At 38.5% G+C, this 26,350-nt stretch overlaps 1 protein-coding gene and 1 long non-coding RNA gene across 2 annotated transcripts in view; one reads left to right on the top strand and one right to left on the bottom strand.

Moving 5' to 3' along the window:
* FRAS1 (Fraser extracellular matrix complex subunit 1) overlaps positions 1-26,350 on the top strand; it is a 470,770-nt gene that overhangs the window by 10,753 nt on the left and 433,667 nt on the right.
* Positions 11,802-15,276, bottom strand: LOC115892899. Its single transcript, XR_004052818.1, has 3 exons — positions 15,244-15,276; positions 14,592-14,638; positions 11,802-11,890 (listed from the first exon to the last, which is right to left on the bottom strand). It is a non-coding gene; the product is annotated as an uncharacterized LOC115892899 (long non-coding RNA).

The following is a 26,350-nucleotide window of genomic DNA, read 5'->3' as shown; positions in this document are numbered from 1 at the left end:
CTGCTGCTCTCTCTCCGCATGCCCTATTGTTAAAGAAAAGCATTATATCTACATCAGTGAAACCGGAGAGTGAATGTATGTTCATGCATTTTGAATTAAAGAGTACAAGAACATTACTATATAATTCTAGGATTCTCTGATTATACACCTTTTTGGGTGACAAAGGCTTTTAGTGTAAGAGGTGTCATTTTCAAGAGCTGGTTCTGAGAATAGTGGTTGGTGTCCCTTTTCCAAACTTTGTAGTTTTACCCACATGTTCACTGTTTTAGAGGTAGAAGTGACTTGAGAAATCTCTTAGTCCAGACTGTCCATTTTATAGATGAGGAAACTGGGGCGAGGATGTGAAATTCTTGAGGTTTGTTCATCTCCCGGGTGAGTAACCAGAAGTAGGTTATTCTGGCTGAAAATGGCAAAGTCTCAGCTTCACCCAGAGTTCATAAAGCGTATCAAGCAAATGAGAGCATGGATTTAGGCACTAGCTGCTAGTTAACTCTCAGCCTGTCTTGTGAGGATTCCTCTCACTGATACCTTTCAATCTCTTCACTCATTGCTTAGGAAGCTGCCAGATACAGTGGAACATTCATGGCCCTGGCAGTCAGACACACCTGGTTTTGATCCTTCCTCTTCTATTACAAACCAGCTCTGTGACGTAGGGCAAGTTACATCACCTCTGGAACCTCTTATTGCCCCTGATGTGAAATGAGGACAAAGAAAGCTACTCCTGAAAGGTTGTTGCAAAGAAGATAATGTGGGAAAGACACCCAGGTGCAATGCCTGGCTTGTGCTTTTCTGCCATAACACAATTTCTCTTTAGCAACCAAGAAGAACAAGAGGAAGGGACAGTTGTTAAGCACCTACTATGTATTTAATACTCAACAAACCCAGGAAATAGTTTTTTTTTTTTTTTTTTTTTTTTTTTTTTAATTTACTTTACAGATAAGGAAGTTGAGACTCAGGAAGTAGTCACTTGTCTAAAGTTACATAGTAAGTGCTAGCGGAAAAGAAAGTTCAAACCTCGTTCTGATTCTGAAGTCATCTGATCAAGCATTCTATTTCTCACAACCAAGTCAGTCCACTGGTTGTCTCTGAACACAACTAACTTACTTCACCGCCTTCAGTCCTATATGCCCACCCCCTCCCTGCCACAACTGCCGTGCAGTTGTCTCTGCCAGTCTCTGTCCCTGACCTCCTGCAAAAGCCAACTGTCCCTGGCTAACCCTTTCCCATTTAACTGAGGCTGTCCTGCACTGGTGTGCACCACATTCACTACATGATGCAAAACATGTTTAGATTGGCATGTCATCTTAAAAAACACAATACACAGTGTATTATGCACTATATATGTTTATATATGTATATAAGTATATATATATATACCTCCCCCCACCTTGTATTGTGTTGTGTTTCCTGATTTTTGACAGCTGTCTGGACTTGCAGTGACATCCTGGGGTGATTAAGTCCTAAGCATGTGTAGCTGTCTCTCAACTATGGACTGACTTCAGCTCTCTCCCTTGTCTTTCTTTTAACAATCTTCTGTAACTTTCTCTTTTTATTCCTAGAGTAGGAAATGACCAGAAGGGACTAAAATAACTCCAAAAACACTGAATAACCTATTTTGGAGTGTGTTTCTTACCCCATGATACCCATGCACCCCTGGGCTCACAAGACTGTCTCTGAAGTCAGCCCTTGTGGAAGACAGTGTGACTCTTTTAAATCAGGAATCCATCAGAGGGAAACTACCTAGGTAATAGGTTTAACTGTGACATCCAGTGTGAGGAGGAAAATTAATTTTTTATTTCAAAGTTTTCACACGCCTTCTGTTCTTTTCCAACTATATCAAGTATTTAAAAAACTTTCCTTTTGTATCACCACAAGCAAACACATATCCTTTTTAAAGTTCTTCCTGGGATCAATGACTTGACCCTTCACTTCAATTTTTCTGTCTGTGAAATGGAGATGAACTATTTACTTCTCAGGATTGTCGTGAAGCTTAAAGGAGATGAACATGAAGCACCTCGTCCGGTGCTGTGACTTACAGTGCTCAATAAAGGCTGGCTGCTGTTATTGTTGCTCTACAGCAGTGACGACTGGCAAGGCTGGATAAACGAGTCTTCTTCCCTAGATCAAAAGCGTTAAGTGTTGGGATTTCTCCTACTTGGGATACTTTTGCTGAGAAATGCTGACAAAGTGAATCACAGGGCACTAACTCTTAGCAGATTTGAAAGAATATTTTTCAAGGATAATTAAAAAATGTGGAATGTTGAGTATATATAACACTGCAGGAAGATCCAGGCTTTGGAGTTTGAATCTTGGCACCACTACATACATGCTGTGTGGTCTCAGATACGATACTTTATACAGCCGGGTGTCACTTTCGTTATCTGCTTAATGGGGATTGTATTTCTCCTAGGGTTGATGTGACAGTTAACTAAGAACATACTTGTGAAAGAACCCAGAACTGTCCCTGCAAGGAACACGTACTCACATCATTCAGGTGATAACAAGATGTTGGAGTGGAAATGAGTGAGTTATAGAGTCCAGGGTCTTGGTTCAGTTTCTGGCCCTGTAATTACTAGCTGTGTAGCTTGGAGTAAGTCGCTTGAATGAAATGAGGCCTCAGTTTCTAAATTAGTAAATTAAGAGAGTTAGATTAGCTGATCTCCAAGATTCCTGAGCACTGTGTTGTGCAGTAGAGCTTTCTGTGATGATGGGAATGTTCTATAGCTGTGCTGACCAGTGTGGTAGCTACGAGCCACATGTGGTTATTGAGTACTTGAAATGTGGCTTACAATACTGAGGAACTGAGTTTTAGATTTCATTTAATTTCAATGAATTAAAGTTTAAATTTGAGTAGCCACACATAGATAGTGGCTACTATATTGGACAGTGCAACATTAGAGTTTTAAAATTCTTAACGTATTCTAGTACTTAAAATACAGCCTCATGGATGGTTCTCACCCTGGGTGGAAGCTTACTGGAGTACTTTTAGCAGTTGTGAGAAAAGTAACACAAAGTTTGTTATAGTACCTGATTGCTGTTTTTGTTTGTTTATATAATTTGAACAGTTTTGAAGTCAGCACAGTTACAACACTACTCTCCCCATATTGCTAAATACGTTTTCTTTTTTGTTGTTGTCGTGTTTTTTTTTAAACCAAGCAATTGTTATGCATCAATGATTTCTTGAATAAAAGGGGTAAAATTACAGTTAATTGTACATATTCCATTAAAAGTTTTATAAATTTCTAAACTCATGGGAGTGTTATCCATCATTTATATTAGAGCGGAAAAAAATTTGAGAACCTCTGGTCTAATCTGTAGACCTTGTTTATTAGGGCTAAGGAGGTTTAAGGGAGACCATTAGAGCTCTTCAATGTCAGAGTCTTTTTAAAAATTGGTGTGCTATAGTGTTACTTTTTAAAATTTGAAACAGTAACACAAAAGAGACAGCCCTGTAGAAATGAAAATGTCTCAGAACTGCGTTGTCCTTGTATTCATCAACATGCTCAAGAGATTTTGTGGAGAAGATAAGTGAAAAATTGGAAGCTTTTGCTATTCAGTGCTTGAAATCCCCACAAACACTTAGTGAATGGTGGCTACTGGCTGCTATTGAAACACCTTGAACTTCTCAGCAGTGGGGAGAATACTTGGTGTCCTGAGGATGCACTTAGAGGGGAAGCAATACAATCAGCCATTCCTTCATTTCCCTAAAAGCATTGGGTAATTTCTTAATACCCTTGTATTGGATATTGTAGGCTATCACCATTTTAAGTTATAGTTTAGCAAAAATTCATCATTTTTTATGCTTCTGGTCTTTATTTTAAAATACGGAATAATATGCTTTTAAATGGGGGATGCCACTCTTTATTAAAATGTATTTATTTTGTGATAAAAACTTATTTTTTTTGCAACACATCATTACTGTGCTAGGTGTTGTCATAAATTTAGAGAGGTAATGAGCTCCTTTAACTAGAGGTATTCAAGTTGAGACTAGACAGTCAGGAGTGAGATAGCAGCGGCAGGCTTTTCTGATTTGTGTTCTCACCTGTGGATAGAAGGTTAGAGGTGTGTGTTTCTGCCTAAGGAAAGAAGCCATTACAGAGGGTGAAAAAAATCTCCTGACACTAGAGTGTGCAGTGAAGGGTTTCTCCCCATTTAGTTCCTGAAAGGGAGTAACTTTGTACCTTTAGGTGTCAGGTAGTGAGAATTGGGCTCTAGCTGCCTCTGAGGATTTTTTTGTCCTTGCTGGGTTTTTATAGATTGTCCGTCATAATTAGATGTGCTGGTTTCCTATTTGGGAATTTATATGTTCTTAGAATGATTGTGTGAGATGAATAACACGAGAGATTTTGTACTTTTATTGATGAATAATCCATATGCATTTTTCTTCTTTTTCATATTCATGTGGTAGGAACAGATGTTTTAAGTTAACAAACACATTTCTTATGCTTTGTTTTGAATTTAGAAGATGCAATTGAGCTTGGAAGCCATATTAATTTGCTCAAATTATGCTACATTTTATCATATATCTCAATTTTCTGGTCAGACCATACACTTCCCTCACTTTTTTTTAAGTTTGTGGCATTTTCACACCAAATTGTCTTACAACTTGATACCTTATTTTTATTTATCCTATTTCTCCATTTATAACTACAAAGTACATACATGTATTTATTTTCTATGTGATACATTTATATATGCATGTGTATATATGTATAAATCCCCTATAATAGAACTGTCACTCATTTGTGACACCTTATGGTATTACCATGTTATAGTTTAGTTACTTTTAGAAGTCTTTGCTTACCAAGGGAAAGATAATATATAAATATCAAATGACAATTGAGTTAAGCCAGCTTATGTTTTTCTAAAGTTTGAATTACAAATGTCTGAAGAAAAGTTGATTTTGAAAATTTTAAGTGGATGACATTTTGCTTCTGTGACACTTAAACATAAAATTGGCACAAAATAAAATTAAAAAAAAATAACTGAGTAGTTTTATGTAAAAGAGGCACATAGCTTCTGGTGTCCCAGCTAAGTTCTTTTAGCAATGATTTCTTAGGTTCTCAGAGTTTATAAGCTAAATGAAAGGAAGAAGGAGAGGGACAAGTTTTCATAGTAAGAAATGGTTTTTTGTTAGTACCCAGGAGGCTCTTGAGTTTGGGCCATGACCTGTGAGTTCTTTCCTGACAGCTCCCAAGATTGGTTATTTATTAAATTTATCCCTTTCTTTCCTCCAAAGGGAAATTGAATGGGTGGGGTGGGATCAGGGAGGGGAGAGTGTCTGCATTGGAGAGCAGATTTCATTGCTCTTTGTACCTTCCATTCTTGAAGTGGTTCAGTAATAGAGAGTGGGAGAGAATTATTAACAGAAATAGACACTCATTCTTTGGTGTTCTTACTGTATCGAGTTTCCCTACAATCTAGAACAAACTTGATCTAAGAGATGAGAATTCAGGAACAGAAGAAATATGAAATTATTGGCTAAAAGAAGCCTTTCCCTCTTATATTTGCTGTAGATATGTGTAGTAGTAGTAATCCAACTGGATTCCAAAGACATTTATTGATCAAATTCTGTGTTAGATCCTGTGATTGGGTCTATGGAAAACACCAAGATTAATAAGCTATTAGTTGGAACCCAGGAACATCCTGCTTAGCCAGTAGTCCCTTTTTCCCTTTTCTATGTTGGCAGAGTCCTGATTTTGTTGCAGTTTTCCACCCTTTCCTAGTTGTGAGCTAGTCAGGAAATTTATCCCTTTGCCAGGGATCTGTTTAGGACTGAGTGTGACTTACTTGCGGCCAATGAGATATGCAGGGAACTGCTAATATTGTTGGCTGTTTGAAAGGACCCAATAAATAGCACCTTCCTTCCCCCAGTTGTGAACAAGCTGAGAAATAAAACAAATAATAAACATAGAAGTCAAAACATCATCCTTTTATCTTTTAACCAATAAGCTAAGTTGGAGGATACAGCTTCAGTTCTCTTAGCCAAGTGGGTTGCTAGTTCTGACCCCTCAGAATTGGGAAGACTTGGGCATTCACAGACAGAGCCTTGCGGAGGCAGCTTTCCCATGCAGAAGGGCTGATAAGGCAAGAGTTACTGCCTGGAGAAGCAGAGGAAAGCGTATGCTCTTGGTTGACAGGCTTGCTCCCTAGAAGAGGAAAGAAGACAGAATGGAGTTAAGCGTGCCTAGTTGCTCTTTTAAATTTACCAGTTAGACAAATCATGCCACCTTCCTGGGGATAAGAAAGGCCTGGAGTTATGTGTTGATATCCCTGCACCTCAAGGGTGGGAAACAAGAATTCTCCATTAATAGGAGATTTTGAAGCTTAGTCTTTAAGCTTTGGCACATGAAAACATGATCTCTGGAGGTGCTGCAACCATTAGAATACCTAGCTGACACACAGAAGTTGGTGGGGAGAAAGATGGGAGACTGATTCCTTGAGGAGTTGGTTATTTAATCTGCTGACTTAACCAGCACAGGAACTGACCTTCCTGGGGAATTATTGTATGAGCTCAGAAGTTCCCTCATTGTTTAAGCCAGTATAAATTGGATTTTATGTTACCGCAGCCAGCAGCAGTAGACCCAATACCCTACAATCAGATATTGAACTCAGCACAGAGCAGTTTGGGATAAGTGTCAGAAGGTAGAAGTTCAGCACCATGGTGAAGGGGCAGAGCTCCAGATTCTTGGGTTTAAGTCTGAGCTCTTCACTACTGTGTGACTCTGGGCAAGTTACTTACGTTGTCTTTAAAATAGAGATAATAGTTGTGCCTATATTACAGAGCTGCTGCAAAGATAAATGAGTAACATGTGAAAGTACTTGGAATATAGTAAATAGTTACTTGCCATTGAGAATACTCTTATTCCGGAGGAAATAATTTTTGATCTTGGCCTTGAAATATGGGCCAGTTTAGAATTAGGAGAGATGAGAGAAAGGCTCTTAGGATATAGGATCAGTATGAGTAAACACATAAGTGGCAAAGGGAGTCCAGTTTGAAGTGAGAGAAGTGATGTGATGAAACACTGAGAAGGGATTTTGAAACTCCAGATCACACAGGGCCTGGAATAAGGCATTTGAATTACATTCTGTAGGCAGTGGGGACGCTTTGAAATGGAAATCATTTGCTCTTGGATTCAGAGTCTGTCAGTAGAAACTGATTAGCATATTGTTGGAGATGAGATATCAGAGCACCATCCTCTGCTCTGTTTCTTCTTCTCCTCCTTTTCATCCATGTCCAGGTGCAGTTTATCTGCAGAGCTTTGGAGAGGGTGTGGGTGGCTCCGTGTAAGCGAACATCTTGAAAAAGAGAGATCAGTTTGCAGACATATTCCAACAGTGAGTCAGTACTAAGTTCATTATCATTTCGGCAAAAATGGGTTCATCTGGCATTATATCAAGTAGAACTCCCTATTAATAGGCATTAACCCACTCCTTTGATATTGATGTTCGTAATGATCCTCCTCACCACCCCGAGGTGGTGATGTAATCTTTTTCTTCCTCTTTATTCTAGTGAGCATTTCTCATAATTTGCCAAGATTAAATTATACTCCAGTTAGTATTAGGAAAAAGTACATTTAGTTGTATTAAAATTTTTTGTTAAAATTGAAGCCCGATTATTTTGTATATACTACCCTAAGTGTTGGAAAGCATAGTTTTTCAGTTTTTCTCTCATGCTGTACAACACAACTATATTATTGTTTGCTTCTAGAATTTTATCAGCTTTATCCATTCCTACATCTAAAATACATTTTTTAAAAGAAAGATCAAGTGTGGTCAGGTACTTTAAGGAAAAATAGAACTTCCTGAGAAACATGAACTGCTAGAAAAGATTCTTCATAGCCTGAGGACTTTGAGGAGAAGAGAGGAAAATTTTATAGGGATAAGATAACTCAAGTGCATAGGAAAAGGAGGGAAACTCATGTTAAATGGCTGCTTTGGTTGCCACTTTAGAGGAATCAAACTGCTGAAGAAAAATAAGTGTCTTTTATATTTCTTACTCTGTTCACTTATGATTAGGAGGAGAAATTCTCACTTACACCAGTCAGGAGATTAATATCAAGTATAATAAAAGAAATACTGTGAGCATCAAGGCATGTGTATTCCTGTAAGCTGTTTTTATGCAAGCTTATTAAAATCAAGGAAACTTAGTAGGAGAGACGGTATCTTTAAAACTATGAATTTGGCTTTGCATGGTGCCTCACACCTGTAATGCCAGCATTTTGGAAGGCTGAGGCAGGAGGATCGCTTGAGCCTAGGAGTTCGAGACCAACTTGGTTAACATAGCAAGATTCCATCTCCAGACATACATACACACACACACACACACACACACACACACTCACTAGCTGAGTTTGGTGGCATGTGCCTATCCTCCCAGCTACTTGGGAGGCTGAGGTGGGAGGACTGCTTGAGCCCAGGAGGTCAAGTCTTCAGTGAGCCATGATCACACCACTGCACTCCAGCCTGGGTGACAGAGGAAGACCCTGTCTCAAAAAACAAAACTAAAACCAAGCAACTGTGAATTCAATTTTTTTGTTTTATAGATAAATTGTTATTATTTATTTGTATACATTTACGGGGTACAAATATAATTTTAGTTACATGGATATATTGCATAGTGGTGAAGTCAGGGCTTTTAGTGTATTTATCACCAGAATAATGTACATCATACCTATTAAGTACTTTCTCATCATCCACCTGCCTCCTATCCCTACACTCTTCCAAGTCTCCATTGTCTATTATCTTACACTCTACATCCATGTGTACACATTATGTAGCTCCCACTTATAAATGAGGACATGTGATATTTGTCTTTCTGTGTCTAAGTTGTTTCACTTATAAAGAGAAAGCAATTAAAAAGGATAAACAGTAGTGTTTTTCAAAAACCAAACCACAAAACGCGGAAACACAATATCATTCCAACTTTTGAGGAGGAAGAACTTTCTTTTTTGTTTTTTTTTTCTAAGAGAAAATGGCCATGTTGCTTTATTTATTATATTGAAAGCAATACAGGCTGGTTCTAAAAACACCAGCAAATATAAAATAGAGAGAGAGAATGGGAAGAAAACTCCATAAATCCAAGTAATTCCACAAACAAAAATAATTAATACTAAATGTTGGATGAGTTTATTGCAGGACTTTTTGTATATGTATATTTAACAAAAAATGGCACTGCAATATGCACACTGTTTGGCTAGCTATTTTTTTAACTTAATACTGTGTAATGGATATCTTTTTATGTTCATACATAGATCCATACTATTATTCATTATGGATAGACTGTAAGTTATTTTACACATTTCTGTTTATTGGTATTCATATTAATTCAATATTTTGGTGTTGCAAGCAACACTGTGATGAATGTTCTTGCGCACTCTTCAATTATTTCCTTAGGGCACATTCCTCGGCAATGCAACTTTTGAGTCATGTGGTATACGTTTTTAAAAAGCATGTTTGTCTATACATTTAATACATATTACCACACTTGCCCTTTGGGGAAGTCAGACCAATTTACACTGCTATTAGTTAGTATATTCTCTGACTATAAGATAAGGATAAAACCTTGGTAAGAATAAAACCAACATTTAGTTTGAGAATGATTGACTTTTAAAAGTTGATGGAATAGAAGATGGTATTAACAAATTTGATGACATTTAAAAATATCTAATAGTAAAAAACTAAAAGGAAAAATAAAGTACAGGTTTTCAAAGATTTAGTGTTATAAAGACTTACATAGTAGAACTTATAAAGAATTCATTCAATAATAATTAAGAATAAAAAAGTTTTAAAATGTTAAATCTAACCAAAAATAGTTCATGTAAATATTTAAGGAACCACCAAATGTTAGGAATTAAAGTGGCTGAGAATAAGAATAGAGAGTTTACATAAGAGAAAATACAAGTAGCAAACAAATAAATTAAGAAGAATTGTTGTTAATAACCAGATAAAAACTAAATTATTAATGGGATATAACCGTATACCTGTTTAAAAAATTTAAATTATTAAACCCAGCTTTGATGAGACTTCTGGGAATTTGCTCTAAGAAATCAATTTAGAAGAAAGAAAAGTTATTTGTAAAGAAGTTGCTTTCTGGCGTTATTTATGTTATAAAATAAGAAGTTACCTAAATGTCTCTATTAGAGGAGTGGTTAAGTAAATCATCATAGATTAACTTGACATAGAACATTATGTAGCCATTAAGATAATAGATGAGAAGAGCATGTGGCCATGGAGGCACATTTCTGAGGTAATGTTAAGTGAAAGGCTGAGTACTCAATGCAAATCTTGTGATTAAAACTAATTTTAAAAATGTGTCTTTCTGTGATTGGAGTCTCCTAAGGGGGAAAAACCCCATTTTTGTCAACAAGAGGGAGAAAGCCTGTAAGTAGAGGGTAAGGAACCAGTGCAGAGAAAGGATAGAAGTTGAAAGAGTGAAGAAAACACGGCTGGAGAAAACCAAGAAGGGACCAGATAGATTGGGTGGAATCAAACCCCAAGTGGCAGGGACAACTTAGACAAGGTTCTTTCTCAAAGATAGGAGCAAAGTAAAGTAAAGTCTATGAAAATTATATTATTTAGGACTCTTAATGTGAGTGACGGAAACTCAACTCAAACTAGCTTAAGCAAAGTCTGTAATGTTTTGCTCCCTCAACCAGAAGTCTAAGGGGATAAAATTAGCTTGAGACTGAGATATATATGCATTCACATGATTTCCACATGTGTTTTTCATGCTATCTCTCTTGGCTGCACTTTCTTCTGGGTTGGCAACCTCCTTATGATGGCAACATTGATTTATACAGTTCAAATGGCTAATATTCCAAGAGAAAAGTGAGTCCCCTTCAGAGATGCCATCTCCAGCAAAAGTTCCAGAAAACACTCTGATTGTTCTGGCTCAAGCCAAGGATCATACCCCCAGGTAAAATCACACCCTCAGTGGGGAAGAAGAAACCTTGTGATTTACCACACTGCCAAGTGGAGGAGGGCAGTTCTAAAAGTGAAAGCACGCTGGCCAAAGAGAAAGGAGCAGATGTTCTCTACAAGGATAAATAGACATTTGGAGGCAGCATGGCTTGTTTACAAAGTCTTAAGTGAGAGCCGCCATCTGTCTGGTTGGCCTAATGAACGCTGCTGGAGGAAGCATCATCAGAACCAGGTCTCCTATCTCTTAACTCTCGTTTGGCCCCAAACCCAACCTTGCACTTTGGATTTTAGATTTCTGGCTTTTCCATAGAATGGTTCTACCAATTTCTACATATGGATACCTGTACCTTGTGTCCGTCTGAATCACATTTCATATATTCCAGCTACTTGCCATTGTTTCCCTAGACTAACATCCATGTTAACTTGCTTTTATCTGAAGTTGAGAAGGAAAGTTAGCTGGACATATTTCACTCTATAATAAACCTTCACTTGTTTGGAGGTAATAGCAAAACATGGGCATATTTGATGAATTAGGGCCACACTGATGTTCTTTTTGGTAATTTGGATGGGTAGGTAGTGAAGTAAATGGGTGGTAGGTTAAATGTTAATATGTTTTCAAATGGAATGTTTTATTGTTTTCTTGAAATGCTTGTTTGGAACATTTCTTGGGGTGTTTGTTTTATTTATTTTCCTTTGATAAATGATAGCAGGAAAGAAAAACAGTCTGTAATGGAGACTGAAAATGTATTGACTAGAAAGACAGAGCTCAGAGTATACAGGGCTGAACATTTTTCCATTCGTCTGAAATGAGTTTATGGCTTGATGTACAGCTTCCGTGGCAAAATCATTGTCCCTCCATGAGGAGCGAAAGCAGAGTAAGGGGGTTTCAGAAGCTTCAGGCTATTATCAGAAAGAGCTATCATTTCTAGTCCTTTTGGAGTTGCAACATCCTTTTTCCCTTTGATTCCTGAAAGCGTGAAAGAAAGACAAGAGTTTTACGATAGTAAAAGTTCAGAAGTTTGATTATTTTTCTCTCATTAGTAGCCTGTAGTGACTGTAAATTAAGCTTTTTTCCCCCTAATGTAAAGGAAATGTTCTCTAGGATATTTAATTTACTGTTTCAATTCATTGAGACCCTCAAAGACTGCTTTTAGGGAATGGAAATCAAGACTCAACTTACGTATCTTGATGTGGTTTGGCTTTGTGTCTCCACCCAAATCTCATCTCGAATTGTAATCCCCAGGTGTTGAGAGAGGGACCTGGTGGGAGGTGACTGGATAATGGGGGTGGTTTCCCCTATGCTGTTCTGCTATAGTGAGTTCTCACAATCTGATGGCTTCATGAGGGGGTCTTCCACGTTTGTTCTCTCGCCTCTCTCCTGCTGCCTTGTGAAGAAGGGGCCTGCTTCACCTTCCGCCATGATTGTAAGTTTCCTGAGGCATCATCTCCAGCCATGTAGAACTGCGAGTCAATTAAACCTCTTTTGTTTATACATTTTCCAGTCTCAGGTAATTTTATTTATTTATTTATTTATTTATTTTTTGAGACAGAGTCTCGCTCTGTCACCCAGGCTGGGGTGCAGTGGCTCTATCTCGGCTCCCTGCAAGCTTCGCCTCCCAGGTTCACGCCATTCTTCTGCCTCAGCCTCCCGAGTAGCTGGGACTGCAGGCGCCCGCCACTTCGCCCGGCTAATTTTTTGTATAATTAGTAGAGACGGGGTTTCACCATGTTAGCCAGGATGGTCTCGATCTCCTGACCTCATGATCCGCCCACCTCTGCCTCCCAAAGTGCTGGGATTACAGGCGTGAGCCACCGTGCCTGGCCCAGTCTCAGGTAATTCTTTATAGCAGCATGAGAATGAACTAATACATATCTGTAGAAGATAGAAAGTTAGCAACTCATTGTTTGGATGTGAGGTAAGTTGCATCTGATGCTAGTGCTGATACTTTGAACATGGGTTTTCTATAGTTGAAGAGTTCTTATGGCTCCGGGCTTATGGATGCCACTAAGATTCGAAGAAAATAGAAGGTGGATGGGTTTTTGTACTTTAGGCAGAAGAGTGTAGGTGGGATTGGGCAAGAAAGAATAGGACCATGAGAATGTCCTGCATGGAGGGGCTCTGTAATTTCTGTCAGTGTGGGTCCAAAATGTTTATGAGCATTCATGTAAGAGAATTGTGTGGAACCTTCTGGGGGATATTGTGGGGTGAAAGAGCAAAGAAGCAGAAATGTGAATTAAAGGGATCTTTTTGAAAAGAACTTTAGGAGCCACCATCACAACTTGCTTTTATTAGCTAGAACGATTCTTAGAAAATATGACTTTGTGGTTTGTGTTACTTATTATTGTTTTATCTCCAGGATTTTGCATGTAGATGTCAGAAGTAGCTGGAGTGTTGGTGTAGATGTTATCTTGTGTCTTTGCTTTTAGACGTGTTCTCTATCCTCAGTATTTGTCCTTTATTTTTTTGCATATGCCTCAGATTTTCTCCTCCACATTCCTCTGCACTATTTTCTCAAATTTTACCCCAAAGTGATGAATAATAAAACAGAGAGAGAAATCAGGAACTAGAACTAAGAACCTTCATTTTCAATATTCACAATTATCTCCTTACTGCACATGATAAATTTTTTTTTTTTTTTGGTGGAATAATGAAAACTATTCTCTCACTAGTTCTGTCTTGAAAACTGCTGTCTTCTGGATCTCTGAGTGGGCCCACGCTTTAATAGGTGTGATATTATGCACAACTTACACTACAGGTGGAATGGCATCTCACCTTGCGGCAAATCAGCTCTCTGGCAAACTCACTTGTTTGGAACACAGCTAAGAAACAGGAACTAACAACAAAAGGCCCGTGAAGAGCCAAAATGGATACCACAGTGCCTCTGCATCGAGGAGCCTGATTGATTTAGACAGAAGCAGACTGCTTGCTGTCTGCACTACCTTGGGCTAAAAGAGGAGGCACAATTGTGGTATTCAGAGGTGTCCGTTAGAGAAGAGGCTGGTGTGCTCAGGTGTTCAGGAGAAACAGTTGAATGTATAGGAAAGCCCTTTTGCCAAATATTTGTGAGTCTTGTTTCTTTGTAACTGTATAGATTTAAAATCATTTTTTCTATCATAGGCAAGAAGTCGATTAAAGTATCAAATCTTTTGTAAGTGGAATAGCTTTTATCTGGACCATTCTATGGCCCAGAGTTCGTGCATGTGAATAGTTGGTATGTGTCTGCTTTGAAAAATACTGTATGAAATAATATTTTCTATGCTCAGTTCTGCTTTTGCCATAAATACATAGTTTAAACTGCATACATCAATTGTACAAGCAGATACATGTAAGCATTCTGTAGGTGCATATTAAGATGCATTAATTTTGGGCTCACAAATGCTTTACCACTCCAAATTCCTTTATAGTTTTGGAATATTTATTTTCTCTTCTCATCTTCCATTTCTGTGGCAAGAGTATTTTTGTTTCTCCTTTAAATCCTTCATAGTTACATTGCCTTTTAAATCTGTCCCAGGACGTCTTACTGAATCAGACTTGAAACTGGAATATGCAGGCAAGTGGAGGTGGGCTATGCATCCTTAAAATCTATCCTCTTTCCTGTGCTGGAGAAACACAATCTATCTGTCACAGAGAGCTTGGGTGAATGTTAAACCAGTGTTTAGCTACATACCTTGATTTGTTTGGGGCCTAGGATCCCCATGGAAAAGAGCTTCAACCCTGAAAACAACGGAAATTCAGACATCTAAGGTCATGTGTTAAAGACTGTGAGGATGGGGGTGGTGTGGGGCTACAGATAGGAAAGCTAGACTGTAAAAGGCGACAAACAGGTTCTCTGAGAGAAAAGTCCCCACAAGGGAGAATATTGGCCTTGTGGAAATCTAGACCAGCAACTTTAATAGAACTTTCTGCCAGAACGAAAATGCTCCATATCTGTGTTGTTTGCCACTCACATGTGGCTACTGAGCATTGGAAATGTGACTAGTGTGAAAAAGTATCTGGATTGTAAATTTATTTATGTTTAATTAAATTTAAATAGTTATACGTGGCTTGTAGCTCCCGTGCTGGGCAGTGCTGGTATAGATTTTGTAGCAAAGCTGTGATGCCCAAAGAAAGCAATGATTGTAGGTAGTTCTGGGCTACATGTGAACTCCCCCTACCCAGCCTCTCAGAGCCATTATTTACCTGGAAAGGAGAGGGATAAGGGGCTGAAACCAAAAGAAACATATTAATTGAGTTCAGACTTTCTGAGGAACCTGGGCAATAAATTGGCAAGAACCTTATCACTAGCTTTCCCAGCCCCTCTGTGGTAGGTCCCCGCTTACCTGTTTGTCTTGGCTAGAGATAGAACCTGGGAGCCTCAGAGTCAGGAGGTAGACAGTTAAGAAAGTCCAGGCCTGAGCAGCTGCCTCAGGGCGTCGTACTCGTGGATGGATGGACAAACGCTCTCCTTACCTAAGAAGGCTTCCTTCCTCTTTCCTCTTCCCTCCTTCCTCAAAGAACCCCGGTTTGTTTTTTGGCATTCTCCTTGCTTATGGCCGTATCTTTTAGAAAAGGAGGGCTCCTTCTCAGGCTTAGTGATTAATTTTCTTTGGTTTAAGTCTGTGCTTTTCTTGTTTAAATTCATTTTCCCCTCATCTTACTCATGTTCCCCTCAAATAGTTTGAAAACCATGTACCTCCTTACACATTTAAAATATTGTATCTAACATTTTTTATAAAAGATGCATGAGTTGCAACGTCTGTAAGTTTTTGCATTTGAAAAATGACACTTTAGGATGGAACCATTACATCCCTCTCTAATGTGTCTAATAGAATCTGAACACTACAGCAATTTGATTCCCACTGGCACCTATAAAAAATACACAAACTCTTCTTTATTGAAAATATACATCCTTTCTTTTTCTTACACTTTCACTTTTGAGGCAGTTTTCCCATGGAATTTATCCTATTACCTTTATGCTTGAAAGTCTTTTATTGATCACCCTATTATACTTCTCTGCAACAAAATACATACATAAATTTAAATTGAAAGCATTTGTAATATTTCCTGTGAACATAAGGCTCAAAGTGTTAAGTAATTTCCTTTAGATTGAGTTATTACAGTTGAGCAAAACATCATAAATACATTAGCATTTTTGATAAATACTTGTTAGATGTTAGAAAGTACAGTTTCATTGGAAATGCATCTCTTAATGAGAGAATGGGGCTTTTTTTTCTTCTGTTAGTTCATGCAGGATGCCTTTTATTTATTGCTACAGGAGACAGAATTCAGCATCAGTTCTATTCTTATTTTTCACTTGTCTAGATGCAAACTTTGTGGAGTTCATTCACATAATAAGTAGATGGGAAAGGAAGGACTCTGTTATAGTTTCTTTGAACTCCTTCTGAATTATAGGCCAAAATAGATTTTGATTGATCCTTAAAAACTATTTTTAATGATCCGTTGAAAACTTAATTAGGTCTCTCTTCAATTTTTTTTTTTTTTTTTTTTTTTTTTTGAGACGGAGTCTGGCTCTGTCGCCCGGGCTGGAGTGCGGTGGCCGGATCTCAGCTCACTGCAAGCTCCGCCTCCCAGGTTTACGCCATTCCTGCCTCAGCCTCCCAAGTAGCTGGGACTACAGGCGCCCGCCTCGTCGCCCGGCTAGTTTTTTTTGCATTCTTTAGTAGAGACGGGGTTTCACCGTATTAGCCAGGATGGTCTCGATCTCCTGACCTTGTGATCCGCCCGTCTCGGCCTCGCAAAGTGCTGGGATTACAGGCTTGAGCCACCGCGCCCGGCCTTCAATTTGTTTTAAAGCAAAAATTAGTAGCCATCTGATTTGCAGAAGGATTGGTTGTGAGTTATTGTAGTAATTTACTTTCTCAATACCCCTACTGATATTTCATAATGCTCTTCTGTTTGGTGACCCTGAGATGTTAATATACAAGAACATTAGGTATATAAGGCTGCGTAGAGTCAGCACAGATGAGACATAGGTTTTTCTTTTAAAGAGTGAGAAGGGGCCGGGCGCGGTGGCTCAAGTCTGTAATCCCAGCACTTTGGGAGGCCGAGACGGGCGGATCACGAGGTCAGGAGATAGAGACCATCCTGGCTAACACAGTGAAACCCCGTCTCTACTAAAAAATACAAAAAACTAGCCGGGCGAGGTGGCGGGCACCTGTAGTCCCAGCTACTTCGGAGGCTGAGGCAGGAGAATGGCGTAAATCGGGAAGGCAGAGCTTGTAGTGAGCTGAGATCTGGCCACTGCACTCCAGCCTGGGTGACAGAGCGAGACTCCGTCTCAAAAAAAAAAAAAAAAAAAAAAAAAAAAAAAAAAAAAGAGTGAGAAGGAAGATAGCAAAAGGGTTAGCCTATACTTAGGAAAGAATAAATGTGGTAATCGGGATCTGGAAATTACTTTAAATTACCTATTCTCATTATACCCTTGAGGAGACTTCCTGCTGCAGGGGTACAGTGCTCCAGTACCTTCAGTTTGAAGGCTGCTGGTTTAGGGCCAGTTTCCATAGTTCCTGTCCTCTGACTTGTGACTGGTCGAGGCATGGCATGCGATGTGGTTCTGGACAATGAGAGGTGAAAGGAAGTCTGCTGCAGGACTTCTGGGAAAATGTTTCCTTATTCTCAAAAACAGACCTGGGAAAGAGTCAGTCTCTTTTTCCTCTGGGTGTAGTTTTATCTGGTGTTGTGAAATTGTTGCAGAAGTACTTTATCAGGAGACCTGGCTTAAGGACAAAGTGTTACCCTTAGCATGTCAGAACAGAAAGAAAGAGCAGAATTAGATTCTTCAATGTTGCTGTTGACGCATGGAACTAAAAAGCCTAGAAACACCCTACCTCTGAACTTCTTAGTTAAGAAAAAAATGCTTCGTTATTGTTCAAGCCACTTATTTTTTTTTTTTTTTTTTTTTTTTTTTTTTTTTGAGACGGAGTCTCCCTCTGTCGCCCAGGCTGGAGTGCAGTGGCCGGATCTCAGCTCACTACAAGCTCCGCCTCCCGGGTTCATGCCATTCTCCTGCCTCAGCCTCCCGAGTAGCTGGGACTACAGGCGCCCGCCATCTCGCCCGGCTAATTTTTTGTATTTTTTAGTAGAGACGGGGTTTCACCGTGTTAGCCAGGATGGTCTCGATCTCCTGACCTCGTGATCCGCCCGTCTCGGCCTCCCAAAGTGCTGGGATTACAGGCTTGAGCCACCGCGCCCGGCCTCAAGCCACTTATTTTTCATTAGATGCTCTTTTTTTTTTTGGCAAGAATCTAATGTAGATCACAAAACTACTTTGATCAAGCGGTACATGGTTGTCTTTTTTGTGATAAGAGTCATAAGTAGGGTCAGGTGTTGTCAGTTTGAAACTTGCATTGTAGAGTTACCCGTTAGCTTCTCACCTAATATTGTTAGCACCATCAATGAACATTACCTGGATCACTAATTTCATTAGAGACTGGCAAAATGTTGATACTCTATCATTGCTTCCTTGTATCTAATCCATCATTTAGATGGAGCTGTAATCCATCTAAAAGATAAAACTTTCCCTCATCAACTCTCTGGTTGGCCTAAGGCACAATTCAAGTAGAAAAGACAGGATAAACTCTTGGTTGTTTCTCCCTCTCTCCGCTTTTATTTACTAGTTTTCAGAATAGTGATTTGATTTTCTAGCATCCACCAAAAGGGATCAGTGAGATTTTCTCTTTTTACTTTTAAAAGGAGTATTACAGTAGTTCCTGCTTATTCACAATTTCAGTTCCTGTGAGGTCCCACAATAGGTGAGTATGGTACAATCAAATATATTTTGGGGGGACCACATTCACATAACTTTTATTATAGTATGTTATTATAATTATTCTATTTTATTATGAGTAATTATTAGTCTCTTAGTGTAATTTACAAATTAAACTTTATTATAAATATGAATGTATAGGAAAAAACATAGTACATATATATATAGGGTTCTGTACTATCTGCTGTTACTATTGATTGATTCCTTAGGCTGCAAGTTGGTGGTTTTGACTTATTTATCAGGATGCCTTCAAATGTAAATAACAAAAGACCACTGTGGGTCTTGTAATATATCCCCTATGGGTAAGGGGAACTAGTTATTTTAGATTCATGGACTTTAACATATTTGAACTTAATTAGTTGCCCGTAATATTCTTTGCTGCTCAGTTTGTCCCATCTTTCGATAGTGAGAACCTCCTTAAGTTTGCTGTTGAGTCCTTTAAACATGATCCCAGTAGACTCTGATAGATTCCTTGGTTTCTGGAATAAAAGATGTTCCATCTTCATCATACATTTCCTGCCCTAGTCCTAGGTTCAGCTGGTTTTTCAATCAGCTCTGGCTCCTGTAAGTAGGGAATGGTGTTTGGAGACCAAAATCTAGGTGCCTAAAGCTAACTATTGTTACTGGATTGGTCATTATTTCTTGGCCCTTACAGTGGACAGAGCTAAGAAATACATATTTCCTTTTAAAGAGAAAATAAAGCTTGAGTTTATGCCTGTTTCCATTAAAAATTTAGAATTATTTTTGTTTATAGTGCCTTTTCTCTTATTCTGAAAAACGTATTTCCCAATGACACTAATATAATTACAGATACACACTGTGCAGTCTAAGGAATCAATCAATAGTGACATTAGTACAGATACAAATACAGATACACACTGACCGGCCTAAGGAATCAATCAATAGTGACATTAAAACTCAGATAGCAGCAGTCACCCGGTGATGACAGAGCTGTAGGCAGCAATTTTGAATATCTGGAAGATCTTTTCCCTTGTCCTCAACCCTGTCTTCTGGGGACTCTTAGACACGAGACAAAGGTAGGAGACTTACCTGGAATGAATCAGGCAAGAATTGTTGATCCAGTGGCTTGGTTAGTAAGAGTATGTTAACAAATGTCACAGACTGGTGGAGCCCAAGAGGCCTTTGCATTTCCCTTGAGTTACATGTGAATCCTTTATTTAGACTGTTTTGAATTGTTTTCTTTTTGCACATTCCAAGTTTTTAATTTTTCTCTGACTCTGCAATTTAAACTCCAGGTCCCTTTGACTTCTCATTTTGTTTACCTGAAGAACACATAATATAAAACTAGCCAATTGTTCAGATGCCTTATAAAGGAATAGAAATAAATAAGAGGAAATAGAAATTGGATATAGCTCTTCGAATTTGCTTTTTTCTTTTCTTTTAACTTTTCTTTTAGGTTCAAGGGTACATGTGCAAGTTTTTTGTTATATAGATAAATCGTGTCATGGGAGTTTGTTGTATAGATTATTTCGTCACCCAGGTACTAAACCTAGTACCCAATAGTTACTTTTTCTGCTCCTCTCCCTCCTCCCACCCTCCATCCTCAAGTAGGCTCCAGTGTCTGCTGTTCCCTTCTTTGTGGCCATGAGTTCTCACATTTAGTTCCCATTTATAAGTGAGAACATGCCTTATTTGGTTTTTTGTTCCTGTGTTACAAACTTCGCCTTTTCATAATTTATTTGAAATGGGTTATATTGACAATATGTAACACACGTCACTGAAGATCCTGGCATTGCAAACTTGTGACTCAGAATCAATGGACCCTACCTAAACCTGTACTTCCTTGCTGTTCCAGTAATTGTGAATGTTCACACGCTGGAAAGACTTAAGTGTAAAAGAACAACATAGTACTCTAGCAAAACACACAAATGGTACATTTATGACCATGCAAGAGGCATGAGCCATTAAGTTCCAGATTGGAGGGAAGCTATTTCACATGGTGTAGAGAAAATTTTAAATGTTTTGAACAGTGTCTAGCTAAATGCCAATGCAGAAAGTTTTGAACACCTTTGGACTTTGAGAGCCAGTTGAGTATTCAAGACTATTAGGAAGGTAAAAAGAGTGGTCTGGAAATTATACTAAGTTTAAAGCTATTTTTTCTATTGATTTTTTTGCCTTTTTTTCAGAACCTGACTTACAAATTATTGGGGCAGATTGTCAGATCTGGTTAAGTCCAAAATTGGGCTTTGTAGGTCAAAGAGGCCTCTGTCACTTTTAAACTTAATCTCCGAGTTTGGCTGATGCTGTTCCCAAGGCCCTCAAACCATTAACTCATCTGTGCTTGAGATCACTGAAGCTATAAATCCACGCCATTCCTAAAGCGCAGCTGTGTGTTGTGAAAAATGATATTCTCATTGTCATTAAGAGAACAAATGCCACGGGATTTTTTTTTTCCTACAAGTCGACAACTGAAGAAAGGCATTTCTCCCTAGTTGATAGAAAGGCTGTCATTACACAGAATGGCCTCTCTTATCTGTTTGTGCATTAACTCAGCATAATTTTCAAATGTAAAACTTCTGAGAGGAGCATAATTCTAGAAATGGCAAGAGTATAATTATGTGCAGCATAAAGGATAAATTTGTAGTTTATAAATCATGGATATTAATATTCAGCAGGAGTTCAATTCACAGTAAAACTTGAAATAACTACATTGTTAAAAATAATTGAATTTGGGTTTTAGAAGAAATTTTAGAAGTTAAAGATTTTTTTTGTGGGGAGGCCTTTTGGCTGTCTGGGGTTCAAATTTGCATTTAGGTGGGGTTCGTTTCACTGCTGTTTGAAACAGTGGCATACATTTCAATTTGTTTAGATGCACTTTTTAAATTTCTACTACCTGTCCTCACCTCCACCATCTAGTCTGTCACAAAATCTTGGTTATGTAGCTTTTTATATATTTAGGAATCTCTCTTTCTTGGTATTTCCTCTGCCAGTCCCTTGGGTCATGCCGTCTTTGCTTTTACTTGATTTCTGCAGTGGCTTCCAACATGTCCTCTCCCTCCTGTCCTGTGCCCCTCAAATCCATGTTATGCAGCATCAAGAGAAATCTAGTTAATAAGTGATTCTCATGTTACTCCTTTTCTTAAAAGTCTGTGTCACCTCATTATCTACAGAGGTGGATCTTACTGTGCTGTAAAAGGCCCTCGTTGCTCTAGGGTGGAATGAATGGGCCAAAATGTATTTTGAGGAATTCCGAGCTTCTTCAGTGGGCCTTGGTTGTTGTGGATTTTCAAAAGGGCATCGCTTTCAAACAGATGTATTTATATACATACATACATGGGTGTGTGTGTGTACGTGTGTGTGAATGTAAAATATATATATATATTAGAGTCCCATGTCTTGCTATGTTGCCCAGGCTGGAGTGCCGTGGCTATTCACAGGCAAGGTCATAGTGCCCTATAGCCTGGAGCTCCTGAACACAAGTGATCTTCCTGCCTCAGCCTCCCGAGTGGCTCATACTACAGGTGTACACCACCAGATTTGACGAAATGAATATATTTTTAAAAATAAAAAATGCCTCAGTTTTGAGACTGGGTCTAGTAGTATGTGCCTGTAATCCCAGCTACTTAGGAGGCTAAGGTAGGAGGATCGGTTGAGTCTAGAAGTTTGAGACCAACCTGGGAAACATAGTGAGACTGTCTCAAAAAAAAAAAAAAAAAAGAGGAACAAACAAACTTGAAGTGAATTTTAAGATCTTGAAGTGTGGGTGGCTTAGAGGTAAGACCTTCTTTGGTTGGTGTTTCTGGAGCTATAGACTCTTCACATTCCCTCAGTGTTTTGGTGGTGAGAAGAGTAGAGTAGTGGAAAAAAGAGACTTTTGGGTAGACCTGAGTTCAAATCATACTTGACTGCTTTCTTAGGAAGTGATTTTCTGTGTGTTATTTAAGCTATGCACATCTCAAGTCTCTGTTCTGTAGGCTGGATTGTGGTGAGGACCGGCATGTGGAAGCCTGTATTAGTCCATTTTCATGCTGCTGATAAAGACATACCTGAGACTGGGCAATTTACAAAAGAAAGAGGTTTATTGGACTTACAGTTCCACATGGCCGAGGAGGCCCCACAATTGTGGTGGAAGGCAAGGAGGAGCAAATCACATGTTAAGTGGATGGCAGTAGGCAAAGAGAGCTTGTGAAGAGAAACTCCTGTTCTTAAAACCATCAGCTCTCATGAGACCCAGTCATGATCATGGATGCGAACAGCATAGGAAAGACCCACCCCTATGATCCAGTCATCTTCCACCAGGTCCCTCCTGCAACACGTGGAAGTTATGGGAGCTACAAGATGAGATTTGGGTATGGCCACAGAGCCAGACCATATCATAGACATTCCATAAATGGGAGTGGTGCTCTTCTTGGAGCTTTTCCATGGTCCTAGGGAGACATGGGCTTCAAGGACCTCACAGGACAAATGCTCCATAAAAAGTCTTTTTCTGTGAAGCAAAGTTTGGCACTTTTGCCACCCAGATGCATCTATAGAGCCTAGGTTAAAAGGTATTTGAAGACTTCAGAGTAACTCCTGCAAATCCTCACAAAGCTAGCAAAGGCTCTTTCTTTTCTATGTAACCCAGGTGGTCTGTGAGCAGAGTAGAAGCTGCAAATGGCAAAAAGGTACTTTATTATGAGTGATGGTTTGAGAAGGAGAAAAACTCAGCAGGCTTTAACCTTTCCTTTTTGTGTAGCTGGGTATCCACTAAGGATCACAGTAAGGTATGTGTGATTTTCATTCAAAGGTAGCTTTTGTTTGGCAACACTGGTTCACAACAGGAAAATTCTGAACCCAAGTCTGTGTTCACATTTCTGTCTTGATTCAGGAACAGCCAAAAGAAGGGAGTCACTTTCAAATGTTAAAGTATTCCAAAATGGAAAAACACCGCAAGTACCAGCTTAAAACTGGTAGAGCCAAAACTGTGCAGGTGCCATGAAAAAATAAACATTCCGGTAACGGAAAGGAGTTAACCAGGGTTCCTAGAGCTAAGATAGAAAGTGCTAAGTATAAATCGAAGTGAATCTCTATTTTTACAGCTGCTATGACTAAGGCATGTTGCTTACGTTGAAAAAGAAAAACAATATTCATACCACTATGACAACTGATTATATTTAATATCTAGTCTCATAAAAACCTTATTAAGATTTCAGAAGAGCAGAAGATTTAGTTACTAGAATTCAAATTATTTTTATCTGAAGAAAAATAACAGGTATTCAAAATCTGAACTACCAGATCTGATATATCTGGCCAGATGCTCTCCAACATTTTATTTTTATTTTTTTTATAAGGAACCATCTGCTGTAAGTAGAGGTACCTATTAACTTTTCTAGCAGAAAAAGAAATTAACATCTGAAGACACAAAGCCAGTGAATGGTGAAAGAACATAGTTATGAGGACAAAATTAAAAAATCGTCTCACTCCCCCAAGGACCAATTTAAAAGTGTTCTATTTAGAGAAACTGTGTTTGCAAAGCATATATTTTTGGTTATTTCTGTTAAGGTTACTACTTAGCAGCAATTTCAAAAGTTTGTTTTAATAGATTCTATATTATGTTGTACTTAATGAGAATGAGCTCTGGAGCACAACTCATCAGTTTATGAAGCTCACCTCCCTCCCCTTCCCACTTCCACCAAGTCTTGATGGCCATTCTGGGGTATTACAACGGACTACCTTGAAATCACTGTGCAGTTAGCAACAGAACATCAGTGTTGAAAGAGTAGGTAAAATTATTTTTGAATAACCAAGTTTTTTTTTTTTGCAACTGTAAAACTGAAATTACATGTTTTACAGTTGCAAAAAAGCATGTAGTAGTCCATCTTTATATTATCTATATATTTTCAAAGAACTCTAGGCCACACAACATCTCTATATTAGGGAATAGATGAAAGGTGAGGTCAATGGATTTCGGATAAATTTCAAAAGAAAATGAAAATGTTCGCAAATGCTCAAATTTAAATATTTCGATTGTTTGAAGCAGCATAGCTTTCCCCTGAGGCAAACTGAGTTTAAAGTCATAGGCAACATTCTTTTTATTCTCTCTACATTATATTAAATGTATTTTGGATTTTGGATATTTTGGATCTTTTTTTTCCCCCTCTACATTATATTAAATGTATTTTTGGATTTTAGGTGAATTTTAGCTTACCACATTCTAAAATTAGAATTTTTCTGACTTTTATCTATAATAGAATCTTAATAATGTAGAATGTTCTAATGTATATTATGTTGTAGAAACTCTTCTTTTTTGGTGAAAATTTTGCTGAGTTGAGAGCTGACCTTTCATTAAGAAAAAAGGTATAATTAATTATTGTATAGTCAATGCTTAAACTATTAAAACAGATTGTTTTCAAGAACTTTAGTAGAACCTGTTTGTATACTGGCAATTGATTACTTAATTCAGCATAAAGTACCATTAGTAGTACCTTATACCTCAGAGCCATATGATCTGAGTTTAGATCCTTGTTCTTCTGTTTAGTAGCTGTTGGACCTTGGGCAAGTTAGAATTCCTATGCCTTGATTTCCTCATCTGTAAAATGGGGGTAATAATAGTGCTTAACTCATGGGGGGGGCACTGTGGGGAATTAAGTGAGTTTATATATATATATATATATATATATATATATATATATATATTTTTTTTTTTTTTTTTTTTTTTTTTTTTTTGAGACAGAGTCTCACTCTGTTGCCCAGGCTGGAGTGCAGTGGCCAGATCTCAGCTCACTGCAAGCTCCGCCTCCCGGGTTCATGCCATTCTCCTGCCTCAGCCTCCCCAGTAGCTTGGATTACAGGCGCCCGCCACCTCGCCCGGCTAATTTTTTTTGTATTTCTTAGTAGAGACGGGGTTTCACCGTGTTAGCCAGGATGGTCTTGATCTTGTGACCTCGTGATCCGCCCGTCTTGGCCCCCCAAAGTGCTGGGATTACAGGCTTGAGCCACCACGCCTAGCCAATATATGTTATTTAATCTGTCAAACCAGAAATAATGAAGTTAATACTTCAGTCTGTGTTCTGCAGGAGAAACCTGATGTCAGATCATTACACTCTTCCCAGGACTGGCCCCATCACTGGGAAACATTTTTAAAAATCACAATAATAAAAGCAATGTAATATCAGTAAATAAAGAAATGCTTGAAACTTGTCTAGTTGACTGGATAAATCTTTATTTTGTATTTAAAAACATTGAAACTTTTCCAAGGGAAGAAATTATATGCTCAAGTGCAGTAGCTAGATCCTGCTTGGTTAGGTTTTAGTCAAACAGTAAAAACCTCATTGTAGGCAAAAAAGACTATTTCCAGAAGGCCTATTATATTGACAGCTCTAAAAGTTTATTTTTAATTTGTTTATTTGGAAATTGGAGTATATTTTCACCACATAGTTCATAAAAGCTGGCTGGATCTATTTAATTACTGGTTGGTGGAATCCCACTATTATGTTATCTTGGTTCTGATCATGGGAGCAGAGGATTGTTATGGGCTTTATTGTGTCCCTCCGAGCCCCAAATTCATGTGTCGAAGTCCAGTATTAGTTCATTTTCATGCTGCTGATAAAGAATTACCCCAGACTGGGAAGAAAAAGAGGTTTTAATGACCGTACAGTTCCAAGTGACTGGGGAGGAGGTCTCACAATCATGGCGGAAGACAAGGAGGAACGAGTCAGGTC

Source organism: Rhinopithecus roxellana, chromosome 2 (assembly GCF_007565055.1).
Source record: "Rhinopithecus roxellana isolate Shanxi Qingling chromosome 2, ASM756505v1, whole genome shotgun sequence".
Taxonomy (NCBI): domain Eukaryota; kingdom Metazoa; phylum Chordata; class Mammalia; order Primates; family Cercopithecidae; genus Rhinopithecus; species Rhinopithecus roxellana.
This window is presented reverse-complemented; position numbering and strand designations above follow the sequence as displayed.